This window comes from Rhinoderma darwinii, chromosome 2, assembly GCF_050947455.1.
Source record: "Rhinoderma darwinii isolate aRhiDar2 chromosome 2, aRhiDar2.hap1, whole genome shotgun sequence".
Lineage (NCBI taxonomy): Eukaryota > Metazoa > Chordata > Amphibia > Anura > Rhinodermatidae > Rhinoderma > Rhinoderma darwinii.
The window spans coordinates 275,379,471-275,385,939 of record NC_134688.1 but is presented as its reverse complement, the minus strand read 5'-3'; the positions used below and the strand labels follow the sequence as shown (position 1 = coordinate 275,385,939).

Sequence of the window (6,469 nt, the reverse complement as noted above, 5' to 3'; positions counted from 1 at the left end):
GGGTTGGTTATATGTGGAGAACTATTTATGTAGGGCACTATTTACAGGAGTGGGCTATATGTTGGACACTATATACAAGTGTGGGCTATTTGTGGAGCACTATCTATGGGGGGCTATATGTGGGGCACTATCTACAGGGGGGCTACATGTGGGGCACTATTTTCAGAGGGGGCGATATGTGGGACACTATATACAGGGAGGGCTATATGTAGGGCACTATCTACAGGTGTGGCTATACGGGGGACAATCTCTACAGGGGGCTATATGTGGGGAACTATCTACAGGGGCTCTGTGGGGGTCACTATATACAGGGGGATTTATGTAGGGCACTATCTATAGGGGGCTTTATGGGGGGCACTATCTACAGGGGGCGCAGTGTGTGTGGGACACAGGGTATGGTGCTATTAGAAGTAGAGGTGCAGTGTATGGTGTTTGAAAAGTGAGAAGTTGAAGACATCTGAGTTGCAAACTACAGAAATGGGCTCATAGAGATCTGGACCGGATGGAGAAGAAAAGAGAAAAAGAACAACTAGAATCTGACGTCACCTGTGAGTCACTTTATGTAAATGTTTATTCTGCCCCTAATCAGTACTGTAGTGACTGTATGATCTGCAGCGAGATGATGGGTGGTATGATTTTTTGTAGTGAAAATGTGTAATGAGCTTGTTTCTAGTGCTATATATATGTAATGAGCTTTGTTCTGGTGCTCTATATATGTAATGAGCTTTGTTCTGGTGCTGTATATATGTAATGAGCTTTGTTCTGGTGCTGTATATATGTAATGAGCTTTGTTCTGGTGCTGTATATATGTAATGAGCTTGGTTCTTGTGTTGTATATATGTAATGAGCTTTGTTCTTGTGCTGTATATATGTAATGAGCTTGGTTCTGTAGCTGTATATAGAACTATATTGCTTGTAAAATGTACAGCTGGCTTTATGCTCGAGTTACATAAAAAAAATGTGGGGAAAAATGACCACATTGATTGGTAGGGAAAACAAACCTGGCGAGGGGGAAAGAGATGTTGGGAAAGAAGTTGGGGGCGGTGCCAAACTGAATATTTGCCCCAGGTGCTGGAGAACCTAGCTACCCCTCTGGTTATGGTGCTGTATATATGTACTGAGCTTGGTCCTGGTAATGTATTTAAAAAGTATTTATGTACGTAGCTTTGTTCTGGTACTGTATATATATATAATTAACTTGTTCTGGTGCTGTATTTATGTAGTGAGCTTTGTTCTTATACTGTATATATGTATAGTTCTGGTGCTGAATTTATGAGCTTTTTCTGGTACTGTTTTCACGTATTGAGCTTGGCTCTGGTACTATATCAATGAACTGAGCTTGTTTCTGGTGCTGTGTGTATGTACTAAGCTTGGTTCTGATACTGTGTTAATGTACTGAGCTTTGTTCTGATGCTGCATATATGTACTGAGCTTGGTTCTGGTGCTGTATGTATGTACATAGCTTTGTTCTGGTACTGTATATATATGTACTGAGCTTTGTTTTGGTACTGTATTAATGTACTGAGCTTGTTTCTGGTGCGGTATTTATGTGCTGAGCTTGTTTCTGGTGCTGTATTTATGTACTGAGCTTGGTTCTGGTGCATGGACACAGACAGGACATGGACATAGGATAAGGAAAATAGGATACAGGAACTTTCGCAGGATAACACAAGCTTTGTCTAATGTTGCTCAGACACTGGGGCAGAGGGTAGGTTTACTTATAAAGATAAGTTGGGGAGACTTTTACTGGTGTGTGATGGCCTTTTAAGACACTGTAAGAGCGCGCGCAATCTACGGGCATACATAGTAGTGGAGGAGGCAGGAAGCAGGGGAGTGAGATGTGCTACATTATGGTGCAGCATATATGTATTGAGCTTTGTTCTGGTACTGCATTTATGTACTGAGCTTGTTTCTGATGCTGTATTTATGCACTGAGCTTGGTTCTGGTGCCTGGACACAGGCAGGACACGAACACAAGATAAGGAAACCTGTATACAGGAACTTTTGCAGGATCACACAAGGTTTGTCTAATGTTGCTCAGGCACTGGGGCAGAGGGCAGGTTTACTTATAAAGATAGGTTGGGGACACATTTACTGGTGTGTGCTAGCCCTTGAAAACACTGCAAGAGCGCGCGCACCCTACGGGCACACATAGCAACGGAGGAGGCAGGAAGCAGAGCGGGTCGGCGTCCCTGAGAAGGGAGAGGGAGAAGCCGGTGAGCATAGGCAGACCGATGGCCATGGCCATCGGGGGAGTGAGAGGTGCTACATTATGGTGATATATATATGTATTGAGCTTGGTTCTGGTACTGTATTTATGTACTAAAGTTGGTTTTGGTACTGTATATATGTAATGAACTTTGTTCTGGTGCTGTATTTATGTAATGAGCTTGGTCATGGTACTGTATATATGTACTGAGCTGGGTTCAGATACTGTGCTTGGTTTTTGGTTCTAGAACTGTATTTATGTACTGAGTTTTGTCCTGGTGCTGTATTCATGTATTGAGCTTGGCTCTGGTACTATATTGATGTGCTGAGTTTTGTTCTGGTGCTGTATATATGTACTGAGTTTTGTTCTGGTGCTGTATATATGTACTGAGCTTGGGACTGGTACTGTATTAATGTACTCATCATTTGGGTGAACTAGAACAGGGATTGGAGGCAAGGCGCTCTCGTCCAACATCAGTATCTGATTTAACAAATGCTCTTCCGGGTGAATGGGCAAAAGTCCCCACAGACACTGCAAAATCTTGTAGAAAACCTTCCCTGAAGAGTTGAAGCTATTTTAGCTGCAAAGGGGGGGACCAACTCCATATTAATGCTTGTGGATTTAGAATGGGATGTCAAAAAAGCTCTTGTAGGTGTAATGTGTAGGTATTCCAATACTTTTGTCCATAAAGTTTAGTTGCTGAGCACTTCCAACCCCTTCTGGCTCTTTATTTGGCATCTAAAATGCTATGTTCAAGTAAATAAGTTTATGTATTTTATATTGGGTTTTTATTACACCTTAATACCCTGAAAACGGCCATGACAGTTGGTGTAACTTTCTATACAGCTTGCATGTAATATCGTCATTACTCGTATGGCTGGTTTCAGGCTTCCAGCCTTATGTGAAACACAGTCTATGGTTTTGCAACTTGAGGTAAGGGAAACACTGTAATTTCTTCACACCACTTCCTCTTCTCAACCTGGAAAAAAGCAGAATCATCTTAGAGCATCCTCCTCTGTCCAATGCTGGAGTTGTTTAGAAACATTATCTTTAAATAGCAGATAATAAAATGACATGTACACAAGCGGTGGTATTGTACATAATGTTCCTGGGGACAGTTCTTAATTTCCGTTTGTTCAGCTATTATCCTGCGGTTGCACCTTTAATTTTTGAGCTCATTGGTTTATCATAGAGAGCAATTTCAGTCACTATTGTGAATAATACTAGTAGCATGGTAAACACAAAAAAATCTACGGTATATTAAATGGTAATGAAAAACATTTAACAACCAAATTTCTAAAATAAAAAATGTACTTTAAATTCATTTTTATTTATTCCTTCCCTATAAATAATACATGAATAAGTATAAACTCAATCATGTAATATAGCATTAATACGACAGTGAATACAAATAGAGATTTTAAACCAAACCCCCTCTACCCCCTTTTCCACTCAAACCTTATTGACAAAATCATTAACTTTTTTTCTAATAATGGCACACATATTTTCCAAAAACTTTTTCTACCTCTCGTATCTGCCCGGAATGTGACAACATGTTTTAGGTCTGTCCATTTTATTCATATGTCTATAAATTGCTTACATGTTGGAAAATATTCAGAAATCTGATTATTTGGACAGAATTTATGTTAAAATAATCCTTTTCATATTAAAAGTTAAACTGGCAAAATTTTTGATTAATAATACCGTATTTCTCATTCTGTGTACATTGTTCCAATAATGTAATAGAATTTAACATTTCTAAAAACAGTGACAGTCACATCAAATATGGGTTATTCTAATCTTATTTAAAAATTGACCAAGCGATTTTCCTCCAGAGCTCAGGCCTGAGCCCAGTGGCCTAACTACCGCTATAGCCGTAGCCATACCGCTGTGGATATGGGATACATCTCTTCTGTAGGACAAGCTATAGGCCGTTTTTTCTTTGGGGAGGGGGAGTTGGGGGAATTATGGCGTTATCTACAGGGGGGCTGTATGGCGTTATCTACTGGGGGGGTTGTATGGCGTTATATACATGGGGGGCAGTATGGCATTATCTACAGGGGGGCTGTATGGCGTTATCTACAGGGGGGGCTGTATGGCGTTATCTACAGGGGGCTGTATGGCCTTATCTACAGGGGGGCTGTATGGTGTTATCTACAGGGGAGGGCTGTATGCCGTTATCTACAGGGGAGGGCTGTATGCCGTTATCTACAGGGGGAGGGCTGTATGCCGTTATCTGCAGGGGGAGGGCTGTATGCCGTTATCTGCAGGGGGAGGGTTGTATGCCGTTATCTGCAGGAGGGCTGTATGGTGTTATCTGCAGGGGGCTGTGTATGATGCTATCTATAGGGGGGCACTGTGTGGCGGAATCTATAGGGAGGCACTATCTATAAGGGGGGGTTGGGTGATACCCAGGGGAGTGGGGCTCCAGTCAAAAGTTTGCTATGGGGCTCAGTCTTTCCTAGTGACGCCCCTGCCTGAGCAATAGACACAATGATTACACCCTTAAGGGTGTAATGTCTTGGTTTTTTCTTTACTATGATCCAAGAAATGGGGCGGCGCAAATATACAATATTTTACAGGCTACAAACAATTTTCCATTGGAAAAATAATTTGTATTACCGGATATCTTTTGTGTACATCTCCTTTTCACCAAGTTTTCCAATTCAATGAAAAAAATTAGAATGCTTGTTGTATTGTGGTCAAGTTTTTGACTCCATGTCCATCCCTGATAAAGTCTATATGCTATCTCTTGTTACATAGTTACATATTTAGTACAGTTGTAAAAAGACACATGTCCATCAAGTTCAACCAAGGGATAGGAGAAAGGGATGGTTTGAAACAAAAATTCTACACATTGACATAGGAGCTGATATTTTTTGGCTCTAGGAAATGATTTAAGCCTTTTTTAAAGCCATCTACTGTCCCTGCTGTGACCAGCTCCTGCGGTAGACTATTCCATAGATTCACAGTTCTCACAGTAAAGAAGTCTTTTCGCCTCTGCAGGTTGAACCTTTTTTTTCTCCAGACGGAGGGAGTGCCCCCTTGTTTTTTGAGGGGGTTTTACATGGAACAGGATTTCACCATATTTTTCATATGTGCCATTAATATATTTATATAAGTTAATCATGTCCCCCCTTAGTCGTCTTTTTTCAAGGCTAAATAGGTTTAATTATTTTAATCTTTTCTCATAACTTAGATTCTCCATGCCCCTTATTAGTTCATCAGCATTTCTGGCCTGGCTGTGTCCATTTGTAAGTATGGCCTTTTTCGGTGTTTTCCCTTATTAGTTAAGTTGCTTGTCTTTGTATTTTTTCCAACTCCAGGGCATCCTTTCTATGAAATGGATCCCAGAACTGAACTGCATATTCTAGATGTGGCTGCACTAATGCTTTCTAAAGTCGTAACATTATGTCCCTGTCCCGCGAGTCCATGCCTCTTTTAACCCCTTAACCGCTTCCCGACTGCCCATTGTAAATACACGTTGGCGCTTGCTGGGCTATGTGCAGCGCTGACGTAAATTCACGGTGGGTGTTAATAGCGTGAGCGGGTGCTTCAGAGTAGCGCTGACACTCGGATCACGCTGTTAACACCGGACTCTGGTCCCGGAGACATGATCGGTACCTGATTGGTCCTCAAAGGCTTCCTGTCAGTGTGAGTCTCAGCGTCACAAGGACAGTTTATAATACATTACACTACCTAGGTAGTGTAATGTGTTACAGCTGCTATCAGTGCTGCAGGTCTTCAAGTAAAACAAGTAAAAAGTACAAGTAAAAAAAGGTATTCAAAATATTTTATAAAAGTGTAAAAATAAGTTACAAAAACCAAAAATGCTTTTTTTCCTGTAATAAGTCTTATTATAGGAAAAAAATGTAAACATTAAATAAGTACATATATTTGGTATCACCGAGTTCATGAAATCACGGGGGCTGGGGTTGGTACCCATGGTAACCGGACACCAGACAATGGCTTCCGGGCTGCCATCTACAGAAGCCTATCTGGACCAGCCGGAGGTTGGTCCTCGTAAGCTTCCTGTCAGAGTGACTGTCATATCACAATGACAGTTAGAACACATTACACTACGTAGGTAGTGTAATGTATTCCAGCAGCAGTCTAAATGTCCCCTAGTGGGACAAGTAAAAAAAAAAAGTAAAAAAAAGATAACAATGTTTTATAAAAGTTTACATTTTTTTTTTATAAGTTGCATAAACAAAAAATGCTTTTTTTCAAAAATAAGTCTTTTGTTATAGGAAAAAAATG

General features: G+C 40.7%; 1 long non-coding RNA gene across 1 annotated transcript; it reads right to left on the bottom strand.

Moving 5' to 3' along the window:
* Nucleotides 1–2,974: 2,974 nt before the first annotated feature.
* Nucleotides 2,975–6,207, bottom strand: LOC142741150 (uncharacterized). Its single transcript, XR_012881017.1, has 2 exons — nt 6,117–6,207; nt 2,975–3,188 (listed from the first exon to the last, which is right to left on the bottom strand). It is a non-coding gene; the product is annotated as an uncharacterized LOC142741150 (long non-coding RNA).
* Between the last annotated feature and the right edge of the window lie 262 nt (nt 6,208–6,469).